Source organism: Chiloscyllium plagiosum, unplaced genomic scaffold, assembly GCF_037043375.1.
Source record: "Chiloscyllium plagiosum isolate Xiang-an unplaced genomic scaffold, Cpla_swu_hap1 HiC_scaffold_16, whole genome shotgun sequence".
In the NCBI taxonomy this organism is placed as follows: Eukaryota; Metazoa; Chordata; class Chondrichthyes; order Orectolobiformes; family Hemiscylliidae; genus Chiloscyllium; species Chiloscyllium plagiosum.
The window spans coordinates 12,522,592-12,541,412 of NW_028270154.1; the positions used below are offsets into that span (position 1 = coordinate 12,522,592).

An 18,821-nucleotide genomic window follows, 5' to 3' on the forward strand; every position below is an offset into this window, starting at 1 on the left:
TCGAGAATACAGACCCAGTTTGTCCAATCTCTGTACATCAGACGGCCCCGCCATCATAGGAACCATTCTGGCAAACTTTTATTGCACTTCTCTATGGCAACAATATCTCTCCTGAGATAAAGAGGCCAAACCTGCACAAAATTCTCCAGGTGTGGTCGACCCAAACTTCTATGCAATTGGAGCAAGACTTCACTACTCCTGTCCTCAAATCATCCTGCAATAAAGGCTAACATTGCATTAGCCATCAAAAGCTTGCTGTACCTGCATGCTAGTCTTCAATGACATATTAACAAAGACCCCTATGCCCCTTTGTATATATTTCCACACTTTCCAGCCTCTATTATTTATGCAATACTCTACACATCTGCTCTTCCTATCAAATTGAATAACATTACACTCTTCCACATTGTATTACATCTGCTATGTTCTTGCCCAATCACTGAGCCTGACTGTAGCCCTCTGCAGACTTTTGGTCATCCTCACCATCTACCTTCCCAACCATTTGTTTGTCATTTGGAATTATCTACTTGGTCATGGAAGGTTGTGACTGTGATGAAGAGCCTCCCTGTTTGTCCAGGTGGTTTTTTTTCATAGATTATCAGTACCTGCTGCATTGTCAGTGAACATTGAGTTTCACCAATGCTGTTGGCATTTTAAATTTTAGTTAGAATCACATGGGAACTGGCAAAAACGGTGCATGGTTCTGATTATACACTGTCAGGAATGATGCACCAAATTGTGTAATGACTTGTGGAACTTTCAGAGACTAGTTGCAACATCTACCACCTTCAGTATTCACTCCCTTCAGCCCCGACACACAGTGGTAACAGTTTATCACATATTAGGTGCTCTGCAACAATTCAACCATGTTCCTTTGACAAAAACTTTGAAGTCTGTGATGTCTACAATCCAGAAGGACAAGGGTAATAGATATATGGGCACCCCCCTGCACGATCTCTCTAAGCCATTCACCATCCTCCCTTGGATTGCCTTTGGCTGTGGCATTATGGCCAACCTCCATCAGATGTACTACAGCCACCACCACCTTCTCCAGGGCAATTACGGATGGACAATAAACACCTGCTTAGTCAGCAACACCCATGTCCTGTGAATGAATAAACAAAGTTGGTCACCACACATCAATCATCATGTGCTTTATCTTCACACAACCAATCAGGAAGTCAACATAGAATAAAACAGGAAATGGTGGAGAAGCTCAGCAGGTCAGGTATGATCCGTGAAGAGAAAAACCATTCAATAGAACACTAGACAGGACTCAAAATGTTAAATCTGCTTTCTCTCCACAGATGCTACTGAGTTTCTCCAGCAATTTCAGTTTTTGCTTCAGATCTCCAGCATCTGCAGTTCATTGTTTGTATTTGAGGAAGTGAGTATATTCATCATTGCCCATTGGATGATTCTTGGCTATTAATCAGATAATCTGTTCCTTCCCTTCTGCAATATCTTTATAACTGACAGACAAAATCCTTAGAATTGTTCGACTGACAGGATGTAGGGGAGATTTTATCAGTGACCCTAGAACTTTGTGGGAAATTAAAATGTTGCATGAACAATCTGGATCTTTACTTAGTTACGATCGAACCTCAATTTAAACCAAACTGAGCAATAGTGAGCAGATTATTGAGCAATTGCCATTTGATAATAGTGTGAATGACACATTCTGCACATGATTCAGTTTAGACTTATGAATAGTAATTAGTTGGAATGGATTTGTTCTGCTCTTTGTGGACAGAACATACTTAGAGCATTTTCCACATTGTCAAGTGAACACTAGTGTTGTACCTGTGTGGGAACAACTTGTACAGGAACACCATGTTGACAATTAGGCCGATACACGCTGCAGTTTACAGGAACACGAGGAGATCTAATTGAAGTATCTGAGATGCTAAAGCGATTGACAGAGTCGATGTAGAGAGGATGTTTCTCATGTGGAGCAATCTAAAACAAGAGGTCATTGTTTTACAATAAGACATTGCAGATTTAAAACAGAGATGAGGAGAAATTCCCTCAGAGGTTCACAAATCTGCGAAATTTACTATCCTAGAGTGTTGCAGATGCTGGGCAGCTGAATAAGTTTAAGGAAGAGATAGACAGATTTTTAATTAGTAACGGGTTAAAAGGTTATGGAGAGTGGGCAGGAAAGAGGAGTTGAGGCCGAGATGAGATCAGCCATGATCGTATTAAATGGTGGAGCAGACCCGAGGGGCTGAATGGCAACAAAGGCAGAATTATATCTGACTTCATCATTAGAGAACTGAGCTGAGAGGATTGGGCAAGCTTGGGTTTTGTTACAAATAATGACTTGTTAAAAGGATATCCACAAGTTCCATCAATGGATACAGCCAATGAAATGTCAACGGGTCAGGCAGCATCCATGGAAAGAGAGCAAGCTAATGTTTCGAGTCCAGATGACTGTTCATCAGAGTTGAAATGATATGTGGAAGGGCAGTATCAATGCTATAGTTGGCAAGGATGGAAGTCAGCTTTTGTGATACCAGATGGTGTTTCTCAAAGTAAAGTCACATGGTTTGGAATTTAAACATTTTAAGTGATTAATCAACAAATTCACCAAAAGATTATGTAATTCTGTTGCATAGGAAGATAACTTGATTGCAGTCAGCTAAACCTGAGAGGAAATGCTGGAATAAATTGTTTCATTGGATAGAACTAACTTGATCATAAGTTTGTCTAGAAGTGAATTTGCCAATGGAAAATTGATTTATTAAGGTCACACTGTAGAACATTTCCAAGTAGCACCTGGAGAAGCAAAAATATTGGAATTTCCCAAGCCTCGGACAAAACAGGAAGCTTTGTGATACATCAGCATGGGGGGATTTTAATGGAGGTTTGTTCTGAACTTCAGCACTATAGGTGTTCATTTAGGAATGGCAATAAAATTTAATGAACAGAAGAATGACAGACTTTGACAACTTAAGTACTGCACTGACTACCATGCTGAATTTAACAGAATAAATTATGCTAAGCTATTTAATTTGTTTGTTGACGTCAATTATTTTAATTTTGGTGCAGTGTAATGTTCTTTATTCATGTTGCACTCACATAAAGGGGATTGTTACCAAGACCATGAGACCTGAACTAATGATCTCGAATTAATGTGATGTGGAGGTGCCAGTGCTGGACTGAGGTGGACAAAGTCAGAAGTCACACGACACCGGGTTATAGTCCAACAGGTCTATTTGAAATCACAAGCTTTCAGAGCGCTGGTTCTTTGTCAGGTGAAGTAACTTCACTTGATTAAAGAGCAGTGCTCCAAAAGCTTGTGATTTCAAATAAACCTGTTGGGCCATAACCTGGTGTCGTGGGATTTGTGGCCTAAATGAACCTGAGTTCAGATTCCACCCCCTCATTGTGAAAATCTGAATTCAGCCTCACAAATCTTGAAATGAAATATTAGTTTCAGTAAAAGTGACTGCAGAGCTGTTGAGCCTTCAATAACTGGTTTACCAATAACTGGGTTCATGTCACATTACAGGTGACCACCATTGCACTATACACAGACACAGATACTCCTTCACACACACACACTCACACACACGCAGGCACTCCTATACACACATACACACATAAACACAAACGCGCACACAGACACCCACACACACCCTTACAGACACACACACTCCAACACTCACACATGCACCCCCTCACAGACTTAAGACACTCTGCACTCACTACACACACACACACACACTTTCTCACAATCACAACCCCCAACCAAGACACACACACACACACAGACAAAGACCCACATACACACATATATTTTGTGGGGTGAATTTGTACTTGAAGGGTTACATTGTACTTTGCTCAAAAACTGCATGAATTTATGTAAAACTCCGTTATCTCACTTTTTAGATTAGAATCAATCTAAACATCATGGCATAGACAGAGAACACAGGGGGCTAACACCTTCAACATATTCTGGATCAGTGGTGCTGGAAGAGCACAGCAATTCAGGCAGCATCCGAGGACAGGCAAAATCGACGTTTCGGGCAAAAGCTCTTCATCAGGAATAAAGGCAGAGAGCCTGAAGCGTGGAGAGATAAGCTAGAGGAGGGTGGGGGTGGGGATAGAGTAGCATAGAGTACAATGGGTCAGTGGGGAAGGAGATGAAGGTGATAGGTCAGGGAGGAGAGGGTGTAGTGGATAGGTGGAAGAGGAGCTGGGCAGGTCAGACAAGTCCGGACAAGTCAGGGGATCGTGTTGCTGGAGGTTAGAAACTAGGATGAGGTGGGGGAAGGGGAAATGAGGAAACTGTTGAAGTCCACATTGATGCCCTGGGGTTGAAGTGTTCCGAGGCGGAAGATGAGGCGTTCTTCTTCCATGCGTCTGGTGGTGAGGGAGCGGCGGTGGAGGAGGCCCAGCACCTCCATATCCTCGGCAGAGTGGGAGGGGGAGTTGAAATGTTGAGCCACAGGGCGATTTGGTTGATTGGTGTGGGTGTCTAGCTATCACCATTGTTAACAGCTAACCTGAGAATGCAACTTTTTTTAAAAAAGATTTTGTGATTTACACATGAAAGAAGTTAAACTGTCATGGTATTCTAACAGATGAAAGGCTTAACAGACAACCAATTTTTCAATTTTTAATTTCAGTTACATCACACTGTAAATTTTTGCTATAAATTCTGTGTGTTAGGATTGAGCCCTCCACTATCACCTGATGAAGGAGCAAGGCTCCGAAAGCTAGTGTGCTTTCAATTAAACCTGGTGGTGTGATTTCCAACTTTGGTTTACCAATGTCTGTTTAGGAAAGGAAATTTGTCACCTTTACCCAGACTGGTCACACAACACTCTCATCCCAGAGCAGTATGGTTCACTATGAATCATGCTCCAAATTGACCTAGCAAGCCGCACAGTCAGCATTAAAGCCAATTGCAGTCAACCATTGTTGTCAAAAATATGTCTGGTTCACTAATGTCCTTTCAGGAAGGAAATCTGCTCTCTTTATCCAATCTGGCCTACATGTGACTCCAGGCTCCCAGTATTGTAGCTGTCATGTAGCTCCTCTCTGATGACACTCTGTTCAAGGACGTTTAGGGATGGCCAACAAATGCAGGCCTTGTCAGCGACACCTACATCCACATGGAATCACAAAACTGTTATGGTACAGAAGCAGGGCATTCAGTCCATCATGCCTGCATTGTTTTTTTTGGACTAGAATCATGGAAGGACAAAACAAAATGAGCTGGTACTGAGTTGCCAAGCAGAAACACTGTCGCCAGGGATTAGGGATTGGGTGGTGGGGGGATTTGTGAATGGGTGGATAAATGAGGTGGGGTGGGGGAGGTGGTGGTGATGGGTAACTGACCTAGCCCGTGCCCACAATATCCACAACAGAAAAATAAGCCTTCTTTAAAAATTGCATGCGGGGAATTGTAAATGAGAGCTCAATCCTGTGAGTTTTTTATTCCTTCTTTGTTTGAATCTGTGTTCTGAAAGGGCCCATATGTCTGGTTATTTTCGGAATACAGCTGGTTGCAAAGGAAATGATGTGGTTTGGTTGAAAGTTCCAAGTCAGCTTTGTTTAGGAAAAACAGTGTTCAGGGTCAGGCTCAGAGCTGGAAAATTCAGCCGACCATTCCCGCAGCCTGATAGTTGGTGATATACAAGGTCACTGCACTGTTTATATACAAACAACCCTGAATTAAGATTGCTGCAATGATGAAATTGGCCCAAAATCTATCTCTCTGTCTATCTCTGACTCAATGGGTGGAGATGAGGAGAACTGCTGGAAAGCTGGGCACTGGGCAGTGCACTGCCAGCACAGCAGATGGCACAGCTTCTATAACAGTTGTCAAAAAGAACTGCATTAATAAATGGTGTGTAGAAAGATACAAGCTATAAGGAAATAGAAAGGGAGTACAACTCTTTCAACTAGCCAGATCAGGCTATTTGACAAATCATAAATGGCTCTGACTCAGCTTTATGAGTCTGTGATTCAATGATTTTGGAATTTCCTTCTCAGGCTTGTTGGTTACATTCTGCAATTAATAAATCCTGCTCGTAGAAACAGGCTCTCCTCAATTACTTTGACATAATTCTGAACACTTCACTTGAAGCTTCCCTTAACCTTCGCTACTCTAAGGGGAACTCACCCAGTTTCTCCAATCTCTTCACAAAGCAAATGTCCCTTGTCCCTGCTACAATCCAGTAAAACGCCCTAGCATCCTTCCCAGTTTCCATGTCATCTTTCCTAAAGTGACGTGCGGAATGGACACAATGGACACAATATTCCAGGTGTGGCCTCACCAATGCTATTTCAAACCATTACTAATTAAAAATGTGACTATCTCTTCCTTAAATTTATTCAGTGTCCCAGCATCCACTGCACTCTGGGCTAGTGAAATTCGTAGATTCGTGAACCTTTGAGAGAAGTAATCCCTCCTCATCTCTGTTTTAAATCTGCCACCCCTCAGCCAAAAACTATCACCTCTCATTCTAGATTGACCCACAGGGGAAAACATCCTCTCTATGTCTACTTTGTCAAACCCCTTTAGTATTTTATATGCCTCAGTTAGATTTCCTCTCATCTTTCTGAATGCAAGTGAGTATAGGCCAAAACTACATAAGCTTACAACATGAGACTAGTTCTGGAATGAGCTGATAATGTGTGGCTGGAAAAGCGCAGCAGGTCAGGCAGCATCCAAGGAGTAGGAGAATCGACATTTCGGGCATGAGCCCTTCTTCAGGAAATTCCTGAAGAAGGGCTCATGCCCGAAATGTCGATTCTCCTACTCCTTGGATGCTGCCTGACCTGCTGCGCTTTTCCAGCAACACATTTTCAGCTGTGATCTCCAGCATCTGCAGTCCTCACTTTTTCCTAGTTCTGGAATAAATCTAGTGAATATTCTCTGAGGTGCAAATCAGTGTGAGTACCTACAGCTTACTGATTGTCCCCACTGTCATCCAACTGAGTCTTTAGCATGACACTTCTCTGTGTAGTAGTCCACCTCCCAGATTAATTCCACCTCCCAGATTAATTCCACAGCTGCCAATTGCGTGAATGGGAATGCGGCTCTAGGATTGGACTCATTAGTCTTGCAAGGACCCATAGAATCCACTACTAGTGCCGTAGAATTCCAAAGGTGAACAATCATACCCTTTAGTGAGTGTTTGCCAACGACGACTGCATGCTCCACAGGCACTATCCTCCTCGCCCCTTCATAACTGCAAGTTGGTATTGGCAAAACATAAGATCATCATGCCTGCTCCTCGACCAATCACACACTACTTCAGCTCTTCAACTTTGGAGCTCAGGGAGACCTATGACATACACGCTTCTGCACAGGGTCAGAAATGAATCTCTTATGATCCTTAGCCTGCTTTCTTAATGCTCATTCACTTTGGATTACTTAGTGGCTATCAGTCTCAATGTATTTGTGCATAGCACATAGGGAGAGGCCAGAGTTTGGCTTGGGGGAGAGCCTATAGTCAAAACCAACATGTCGTTGTACAGCCCTGGGCTACATCAACCTGCAGCTCATGCCAGCAGTTAACGTATCAAACACTGCAAGTGCCTCAAGCAAATGGTCATATCTGAAAGTCAAAGGGAATTCCTTACTGAGGTCAAGGGGAACTACAGATCCTCAGGGTTACCTTCACAGTTAGTCAAGACGCCTGCCTGATTCCAGGCCAGCAGCTTGGCCACATTCAGTCAGGTGATCCTACCAGAGGTGCAGGGTGCTTGCCCTTGCAGTCACTGCCAGTTCTACAGGTCAAGGAACCTATGAACTGCTGATAGATCAGTCAGGGTGCTGTCAGTCGGAGGTGTGGGACAGTTTTTCCTGCAATGAAGCTGAGGTAGGGATTGAAATGTTGGAAGTGGATGAGGAACAGTTTGTGGAGATGCTGTAGCAGAAGAGATAGTGAGTTGTCAACAGTGAGTGAGTAGTCAGGGTTAGTAGTTTAAAGGACAAGGTCAGTGACATCCATGGAAACATAGAAGATCAGAGCAGGAGTAGGCCTTCAGCCTGTCGGGCCTACCCACCATCGTTCAATATGATCATGGCTGATCATCGAGCTCAAATACCCTAATCCAACCCCCACCCCCCAATATCCCTTGATCCCATTAGCTACAAGAGCTATATCCATCTCTTTCTTGAAAACACAATGATTTGGCCTCAACCACTTTCTGTGGTTGTGAATTCACCACTCTGTGGGTGAAGAAATTTCTCCTCCTCTCAGTCCTAAAAGGTTTACTCGTTATCCTTAAACTATGACTGCTAGGTCTGGAGTCCCCCACCACTGAGATATAACCTGTCTAGTCCTGGTAGAATATTTCTATGAGATCACCCCCCCAATTCTTCTAAACTTCAGTGAATACAATCCTAACTGATTCGATCTTTCCTCATATATCAGTCCTGCCATCCCAGAAATCAATTTGGTAATGTGTCACAGCACTCTTTCTGTAGCAAGAACATCTTTCCTCAGATAAGGAGTCCAAAACTGTATGCAATATTCCAGGTGTGGCCTCACAATGCTCTGTATAATCGCAGAAGACATCCTTGTTCCTGTACTCAAATCCTCTCACTATGAAGGCTAACATACAGTTTACCTTCTTTACTGCCTGCTGCAAATGTGCATTTACCTGCAGCACAAGGTCCGACTGAACATTCCCCTCTTTTGATATATAGTCATTCTAAAAATAATCTGCCTCCTATTTTTGCTATCAAAGCAGATCAACTCACATTTATCCACATTATTGTGCATCTGCCATGAACTTTCCCACTTGCTCAGCCAGTCTAAATCACACTGCAACATCTCAGCATCCTCTTCACAGCTCACCCTTCTATCCAAACTTATGTCAACTGCAAATTTTGAGATATTACATTTCAATATTACATCTAAATCATTAACCTATATCGTGAATAGCTCGGATCCAATACCAATCCCTGAGGTAACCCAAGCTGAAACTTTATTGCTGGAACAGCACAGCAGGTCAGGCAGCATCTAGGGAACAGAAGATTCGACGTTTCGGGCACATGCCCCTCTTCAGGAATGAGCAGAGAGTGTTCAGCAGGAGAAGATAAAAGGTAGGGAGGAGGGACTTGGAGGAGGGGCGTTGGAAATGTGATAGGTGGAAAGAGGTCAAGGTGAAGGTGATAGGTCGGAGTAGGGTGAAGGCGGAGAGGTCAAGAAGAAGACTGCAGGTCAGGAAGACGGTGCCGGGCTGGAGGGATTCGGCTGAGACAAGGTGGGGGGAGGGGGGATGAAGAAACTGGTGAAGTCCAAGTTCATCCCCTGTGGTTGGAGGGTTCCCAGTCGGAAGATAAGACGCTCCTCCTCCGACCGTCGCGTTGTTGTGGTTTGGCGGTGGATGAGTCCAATGACCTGCATATCCTCGGTGGAGTGGGAGGGGGAGTTGAAATGCTGTGCTACAGGGTGATTGGATTGGATTGCGGAGCGATTCAGAGAGCACCTCTGGGCCACCCGGACGAACCAACCCAATCACCCTGTAGCACAGCATTTCAACTCCCCCTCCCACTCCACCGAGGATATGCAGGTCATTGGACTCATCCACCGCCAAACCACAACAACGCGACGGTCGGAGGAGGAGCGTCTTATCTTCCGACTGGGAACCCTCCAACCACAGGGGATGAACTTGGACTTCACCAGTTTCTTCATCCCCCCTCCCCCCACCTTGTCTCAGCCGAATCCCCCCAGCCCGGCACCGCCTTCCTGACCTGCAGTCTTCTTCTTGACCTCTCCGCCTTCACCCTACTCCGACCTATCACCTTCACCTTGACCTCTTTCCACCTATCACATTTCCAACGCCCCTCCTCCAAGTCCCTCCTCCCTACCTTTTATCTTCTCCTGCTGAACACTCTCTGCTCATTCCTGAAGAGGGGCATGTGCCCGAAACGTCGAATCTTCTGTTCCCTAGATGCTGCCTGACCTGCTGTGCTGTTCCAGCAATAAAGTTTCAGCTTTGATCTCCAGCGTCTGCAGACCTCACTTTCTCCTGAGGTAACCCAATACTTACTGACTGCTTTTCAGAAAAAGAGCCTCTTTTTGTTTCCAATCTGCTAAGCAATTTTCTATTCATCTCAATATAACACCGCAAATCCCATTCGCTTTAATTCTATGTGTTAATTTCTTAGATGGGACATTGTCTAAAGTTTCTGCAAGTCCATATAAACCACATCCACTGGCTTCCTATGATCAACTCTATTGCCTCAAAGAATTCCAGTAGATGTGTCAAGCATGATTTCCCTTTTGTAAATCCATGCTGACTGTGTCTGATTCAATCACTGTTTTTGAAGTGCTGTGTTATAAAATCCTTGATAATGGACTCTAGCATATTCCCCACTCTGGCATCAGACTTACTGGTCTACTTATACCTGGTTTCTCGATACCTCCCTTTTCAAATAATGGGTTTACATTAGCTCCCCGCCAATCTGTTGGAACTGTTTCAGAATCTGTTAAAGAATCTTGGAAGATGACCACCAATGCATCCATTTTTGTGAGGACCATTTCCTTTACCATTCTGGGATATAGATTATCAGGCCCTGGGTATTTATTAGCCTTCAATCCCATCAATTTCTCCAGCACCTACTGCAGATTTGCTTCAGTTCCTCCCTCTCACTGAACCCTTCGTTTCTGCCAAATTGTTTGTGTGCTCAGTTGTAGAGGTAGAAGCATTGAATGAATTTGTTCATCAGCTATTTCCTTATTCTCCACAGTAAACTCCTCCTGTTCTGACTGTGAGAGACTTAAAAAGTCTTCACCAACTTTCTCCTCCTTGCAATCAGAAATGTTTTGTTGAGTGGGGAGTGGTGAGAGTTGCCGATCTTGGTGAGGGACATGTACAGTGGGAACCTGTGAGTGAGAAGTAGCAAAGACAAAGCAGTTGAACATAATTTTGCAGAGTACACAACATCATTATCCTTCTTCTATCCTTGCTGAATGGTTCTTTTAAGCTGGGACACATCACTGGCCTCGACCACGATCTTTGCGAGCTGGCCCTTTATGTTTACACAGCCACCATGTGGTGGTCAGCAAAAATAAGGTGGTCCTCCTCTCCACTGTTTTGACCACCAGCACCTCCACATTTCTGTCCAAAGAGTGTATTTTCTTTTCACGGTTGTGTCCTCAGTGATGATGTTCAAGTATCTCAATGTCAAGGGCAGTTCCTGGCTTGTAGTATCTGCACTGCTATGCAGCGTGAATGCCACATGGTTTGGGTACTGGCAACGTGTCCACCTGTCCTGCTGCACAATTCCATGTGAAGGGCACCAAATGGCATGGTTCCAAAACCAGGGTGGTTAAGAAGGTGTTTAGCACACTTGTCTTCATTGCTCAGACCTTTGAGTATCGGAGCTGGGACGCCATGTTGACGTTGTACAGGGCATTAGTGTGCATCATGCCCCTGTGGTATCCATCTTGTCATATTCTGCTACTCACCTGACATGTCTGGGGCAATTCTCAGGAACGCGTACAGTGAAGCTGGGATCTGCCAGTACTTGACCGGGCATGTGATAGGGTTTTAAAGAAGACACTGACACAGTAAATGCTGTAATTGTACCAGTCTCCACCACTTCCTCTGGCAGCTCATTCCATACATGCACCACCCTCTGCGTGAAAAAGTTGCTCCTTAGATCTCTAAATTTTTCCCCTTTCACCCTAAACTTATGCCCTCTATTTCTGGACTCCCCCATCCCAGGGCAAAGGCCTTGTCTATTTACCCTATCCATGCCCTCATGATTTAATAAACCTTTATAAGGTCATCCCTCCGCCTCCAACACTCCAGGGAAAACAGCCCCAGCCTATTCAACCTCTCCCTATAGCTCAAATCCTCCAATCCTGGCAACAACTTGTAAATCTGTTCTGAACCCTTTCAAGTTTTACATCATCCTTCCGATAGGGAGGGAGACCAGAATTGCACACAACATCCCAAAATTTGCCTAACCAATGTCCTGTACAGCCATAACATGACCTCCCAACCCCTGTACTCAATACTCTGACCAATCACGCCTTCTTCACTATCCTATCTACCTGTGACTCTACTTTCAAGGAGCTATGAACCTGCACTCCAAGTTCTCTATGTTCAGCAACACTCCCCAGGACCTTATCGTTAAGTGTATAAGTCCTGCTCTGATTTGCTTTTCCAAAATGCAGCACCTCACATTTATCTAGATCAAACTCCATCTGCCACTCCTCAGCCCATTGGCCCATCTGATCAAGATCTCCTTGTAATCTGAAGTAACCTTCTTTGCTGTCCACTACACATCCAATTTTGGCATTGTCTGCAAACTTACTAACTATACTTCCTATGTTCACATCCAAATCATTTATATAAATGATGAAAAGCAGTGGACCCAGCATCAATCCTTTTGGCACTCCACTGGTCACAGACCCCAGTCTGAAAAGCAACCCTCCACCACCACCCTCTGATTTGGGTGGGAACATAGGAGGTATGGTTAGTAAGTTTCCAGATGACACCAAAATTGGAGGTGTAGTGGACAGCCAAGAAGGTTAGGCAAAAGTGAGGACTACAGATGCTGGAAACCAGAGTTTAGATCAGAGTGGTGCTGGAAAAGCACAGCAGGTCAGGCAGCATCTGAGGAGCAGGAAAATCGATGTTTCGGGCAAAAGCTCTTCATCAGGAATAGATCCAAGAAATTTACCTCAGATTACAACGGGATCTTGATCAGATGGGCAATGGGCTGAGGAGTGGCAGATGGAGTTTAATTTAGCGAAATGTGAGGTGCTGCACTTTGGAAAGGCATATCAGGGCAGGACCTATACATTTAATGGTAATGTCCTGGGGAGTGTTGGCAAAGAAGGAGATCCTGGAGTGCAGATTCATAGTTCCTTGAAGGTGGAGTCACACGTAGACAGGTAGTGAAGAAGGCGTTTGGTATGATTGCCTTTATTAGTCAGTGCATTAAGTATAGGAGTTGGGAGGTCATGTTGCAGCTGAACAGGACATTGGTTAGGTCACTTTTGGAATACTGTGTTCAATTCTGGTCTCCCTGCTATAGGAAAGATGTTGTGAAACCTGAAAGGGTTCAGAATAGATTTACAAGGATGTTTTCAGGGTTGGAGGGTTTGAACTATAGGAAGAGGCTGAATAGACTAGGGTCATTTTCCCTGGAATGTGAAAGGCTGAGGGGTGACCTTATGGAAGTTTATAAAATCATGAGGGGCATGGATAGGACAAATAGTCAAGGTATTTTTCCTGGGTTGGGAGAGTTCAAAAGTAGAGGGCATTGGTTTAAGCTGAGAGGGGAAAGATTTAAAGGTACCCAAGAGGCAACTTTTTCACGCAGAGGGCGGTGCATGTGTGGAATGAGCTGCCAGAGAATGTGGTGGAGGCTGGTACAATTGCTGGTACATTTAAAAGGCATCTGGATGAGTTTATGAAAAGGAAGTGTTTAGAGGGATTTGGGCCAAATGCTAGCAAATGGCATTAGATTAATTTAGAATATCTGGTCGGCATGGATGAGTTGAATCAAAGGGTCTGTTTCTGTGCTGTACAGCTTTATGACTCTCTGGCTGGGGAAACGAGAAGCGAGCTAGAGTTACCATGTTATTGTTCAGACCTGCCATGCGGGGAATGGTTTCCATCTTGTTCCTATCTACTGGCTGGGAGAAGGACAGAGTCTATGTCAATGTGGAGAGAGTGTTATAATGAGGGTGCTAATGCATGTTCATTGGTGAGAATCTCATCTCGTCATTTAATTCTTCGTTGGAAAATGAGACTTGTTGCTCCTGATGTCTGGAATCTCGTCACTGCAGATCTACTGTGATTCTCCCAACTTTCCCGTCATTGTTTACTGGTTAGAAAAATTCCTCCCTCGGTTTGTATTCCAACAGCTCCTTCAATTTTATCAACTTGACTGACCTGTAAATATTAACACCATTTTGGACCCTCAGTAAATTTTAACACACTTATGGACTCCACTGTAAATATTAACACACTCACAGATTCCCCTGTAAATATTAGCACACTGATGGACACCCCTGTAGATATTAACACACTCACACACACCCCTGTAAATATTAACACGCTCACAGAGTCCCCCTGTAAATATTACCACACTCACAGACACCCCTGTAAATATTAGTACACTCACAGGCGCCCCTGTAAATATTATCACAGTATAATCCTCTTTATTCTGCATGTTGACTTGTAAATATTAGCACACTCACAGACACCCCTGTAAATATTAACACACTCACAGAATCCCCTGTAAATATTAACATGCTCACAGACTCCCCTGTAAGTATTAGCACACTCACAGACTCTCCCTGTAAATATTAACACACTCACAGACCCTCCAACCCTTTATATGATCATTTGCAATAATCTTTGCATACGTTAAGGTTGGGTTGAAATTTTGAAGAGTTCTAATATAGAAACTGGAGATTGAATGGTATAGTCATTAAGGACTCACAGGATTGCTGTGTAGGTTAGAAAGTGAGGAGGCCACACCTCATCCCCACTTGGCCTTTAGTCTCATGTAGGAATGCTGGAGGGAGGAGCAGGGAGCCGTGGGAAAGAGAGAAGTAGCCTCACTGCTGGGCCAGCCAAAAGCTATGTAATAGTTCTGAGAGCTGGAGAGGGAACAAGCCCATGGGAACATTGGCAATGAGTGCTGCCTGACCCTGAGCAGTGAACGCTGGAATTCAAATTCAAGTCAACATGCAGAATAAAGAGGATTAACTGCATACAATCAGGCCATTCGGCCCAATGAGTGCATGTGGATTCAGCTCAGGTACGCTCGAAAATGGCTGCACATAAAGTAGATGGGTCAGATTATCATCTTCGGGGGTTGCAAGCCAACTATCACGGTAATCCTAGTTTCCAACTACACAACGTTACCCCTCACATCCCACCCAGTCTCACCATCCCCCACTTCATCCGTCAATAGTACACAAACTGCAGTCTTCGAATGATTGCCTGATTAATGGCCAGAGGTGGAATTTGGAATTTAATTAAGTCTGACAGGAGGCTAGCAGCCTCAGAGGAAAGCAGCCATTTGTCCCCTCAAACCTGCTGCATCAATCTCTAAGATTGTAAGAATATGATTTAAATTCCTGATCCCTTCTGGAATGTTTACAAACTAATAACGAGAAACAGGCAGAGCTGCTGGATTGGCACTGGGTGGGGGGTGGGGAGGGATGTAACACCTGAGGCTGCAGTATTCAAGGTGTAGATGTGGCAGCTGCAAGGAAGAGCTGTCGGGTAACTCCTGGAGTGTGGCCCCACATCAACACTCCTGGCCTCCCCTCTACCACCCACACAGGGAGGCCTCATCCAGTTTCTGTCATGCTCCAGTCTCAGCGTGAGATCCACAGGCTGAGTGGGAAATTCCACTTGGTATCTGATCATTGACCTTAATCAGTCTTTAATTATGTTCACAAGCTTTACCGCGCTGCTTGCAAACAGGTAATCCACCTCCTTAAAAACAAAATCTAGGGGAAGGAAGATGCCAGCAGACTGGCACCACAGCTGGCACATGGAAAACCCAGGCCCAATCACTTCTGTTCCCAATAGCAGCCAATGAATCATTAGGATCAGATGTGATACAAGAGGATACAAGAGGAAGCAAAGGTGGAAATCGTGGAGGCTTTGGTCATTTTCTCCCAATTCTCACTTGCACAGAGCCTTGCTGACACTGCGCCTGGTGTATTGTGTGCAATTGTATTCTCCATATCTGAGGGAGGATGCTCTGGTTATGTAGGACGTGCAACAAAGGCTTACCAGCCTGAGTCCTGGGGTGGCAGGATTGACGTATAAAATGAGACTGGATCAGATAGGACTGCATTCATAAAGAAGAATGAGGGGTAGACTGCATAGAAACCAATAAAATTCTGTCAGGTCTAGACAGAGTAAACACAGGAAGGATGTTCCCAATGACTGGGGTGTCTGGAACCAATGTTCACAGTCTAAGCATACAGGGTAAGCCACTTAGGAATGAGATGATGAGAAATATCTTCACCCAAAGTGTGTGGAGCCTGTGAACGTCTCTGCAACAGAAAGCAGCTGAGGTGAAAACATTGAATGTTTTCAAGAAGGAGTTAGAGATAGTTCTTAGGGCTAAAGGGATCAAAGAGGATGGGGAGAATGTGGGACCAGGGGACTGGGTTGGATAATCAGTCATTATCAATATGTTTGAGGTAGACAAATGGCCTACTCTGTTTCTATGTTTCATTGACATATATCAATTTTTGAAGACTGAGGAATTGCAAATATATTCAAAAATGGATAGCTCGGCAACTGCAGGCCAGTCAGTTTAGTTTAGGTGGTAGCAGAAATTCTAGAAACAATAATCGAGGATAAAATTAACACACAGTTGAACAAATGTGGATTAATGAATAAAGCTAGCACAGTGCTGGTGAGGGCCAATCATAATTAAATAATCATATAAAAGCAAAATACAGCAGATGCTAAGAATCTGAAATAAAAACTGAAAATGCTGGAGAAATTCAGAAGGGCTGGCAGCACTTGTGGAGAGAGATGTAGGGTTAAAGTTTAAACCCAATATGAATATTCTTCAGAATAATATTTTTGGGTTTAATAAAGCAAAGCCCTGGGCTGAATTTCTGGGAACATGGGTTCAAATCCCACCATGGCAGATGGTAAAATTTAATTCAGTAAAAATTCGAACTCTGGTCTCATTGGGGTTATCGATACACTGTTGATTGTGGTAAAAACCCATCTGGTTCACCGGTATCCTTTAGGAAGGAAATCTGGTCCGGCCAACATGTGATTCCAGACCCACAGCAATGGGATTGACTGTTAGGAAAGGTCAATAAATGCTGCTCTAACGAGTGACACCCACATCTCATGAGCAAATTAAAAAAACTAATTTGGTTGAGTTTTGTAGATAAGAAACAGTATTGTATGTGCGTTAAACCAAGTCTACACTTCAACATGTGATAGGTTTGCTACGTCCTCATCTTTAAGTGGAATGATCCATAGGGTGAGGAGGACCCAAATGTTCAGTCTCACTCCTCCCAGACCCTAAGCTGTTATGCCTGCAGGTTCATATGACATCACCATAAGGGACATTGCTTGAGGTACTCCTCGGTATTAACTCTTTCAGGCCCTTCCAGACTCACATACAACATTTCTCTCCAAGCCTTTCCTCTTATCATTAATAGTGTCCACTGTGATTATACTAATGTCCTTTAGGGGAGGAAACTGCCATCCTTCATGTGACTCACACCCAAAGAACAATGAAAATTACAGCACAGGAACGCATGCCCTTCAGCCCTCCAAACCTCTGCTGATCCAGATCCTCTATCTAAACCTATCACCTATTTTCTAAGGATTTGTATCCCTCAACTCCCTGCCTAGATACATCCTAAATGACGCTATCATGCCCACCTCTACTACCTCCACTGGCAATGAGTTCCAGGCACCCACCATCCTCTGCGTAAAGAACTTTCCACCCATATCTCCCTTAAACTTTTCCCCTTTCACCTAGAACTCATGACCCCCTAGTAATTGAGTCCCTCTCTCTGGGAAAAAGTTGCTTGCTATCCATCTTGTCTATACCTCTCATGATTTTGTAGATGTCAATCAGGACCCCCTTCAACCTTCGTCTTTCTAATGAAAGTAATCTAATGAAAGGCATCATGGCAGCTCACAAACCCAGCAACACACTAAAACAGCAGCTAATGAACTTGAAAGACCCTATACAGACAACAAGCAGAAATAATGTCATTTACAAAATACCGTGCAAGAACTGTAACAAACACTACAGGCAGAAAAGTAACCACCAGGATACATGAACACCAACTAGCCACAAACTGACACGACTCTCTCTCACTAGTATCCTTACAGATGAGGAAGGACACCACTTCGACTGGGACAACACATCCATCTTAGGACAAGCCAAACAGAGACAGGCACAAGAATTCTTAGAAGCACAGCATTCCAACTGGAACTCTATCAACAAACGCATCGAGTTAGACCCCATCTACAACTCCCTGAGAAAAAGAACAGAAAATGACATCACCACAGGAAATGATGTCACCAATCCAAAGAAACCCAAACATATAAATAGACAGCAGGAATCATGTACACTGCTTCGCCTGGATGCTCACTGAAGATGTTACCTGTAGGGTGACGAAACATCTGGAAATGAACCTCCCAGCTCAGCGAGCAAACCTACATCCAGAACCTCAACCTGAGCTACAAATCTTCTCAAAACTTGCTGAAAGTAATCCTAATCTACTCAACCTATCTTCATAACTAGCACCCTCCATACCAGGCAACATCCTGGTGAACCTCGTCTGCACCCTTTCCATCCGCATCCTTTTGGTAATGTGGTGACCAGAACTGTACACAGTATTCCAAGTGTGGCCGAACCAAAGTCCTTTCCAACTGTAACATGACCTGCCAACTGTTGTACTCAATACCCCGTCCGATGAAGGAATGTATGTCGTATGTCTTCTTGACCACTCTATCGACCAGCGTTGCCACCTTCAGGGTGCAATGGACCTGAACTCACAGATCCCTCTACACATCAGTTCTCCCCAGGACTTTTCCATTCACCGTATAGTTCACTCTTGAATTGGATTTTCCAAAATGCATCACCTCACATTTGCCCGAACTTAACTGCCATTTCTCTGCCCAACTCTCCAATCTATCTATATTCTGCTATATTCTCTGACAGTCTGCTTCACTATCTGCTACTCCACCAATCTTAGTGTCATCTGCAAACTTGCTAATCAGACCACCTATACCTTCCTCCAGATCATTTTGTATATCACAAACAGCATGGTCCTAACACAGATTCCCATGGAACACTGCAGGACACTGTT

The 18,821-nt window shown here is 44.0% G+C and overlaps 1 long non-coding RNA gene across 1 annotated transcript in view; it reads left to right on the forward strand.

Moving 5' to 3' along the window:
• Positions 1-18,026, forward strand: part of LOC148147480 (uncharacterized) — a 114,438-nt gene extending 96,412 nt beyond the window's left edge. The window contains exon 3 of the long non-coding RNA XR_015759632.1: positions 17,828-18,026. This is a non-coding gene — a long non-coding RNA (uncharacterized LOC148147480). The remainder of the gene's footprint in view (positions 1-17,827) is intronic.
• The last annotated feature ends 795 nt before the right edge of the window (positions 18,027-18,821 follow it).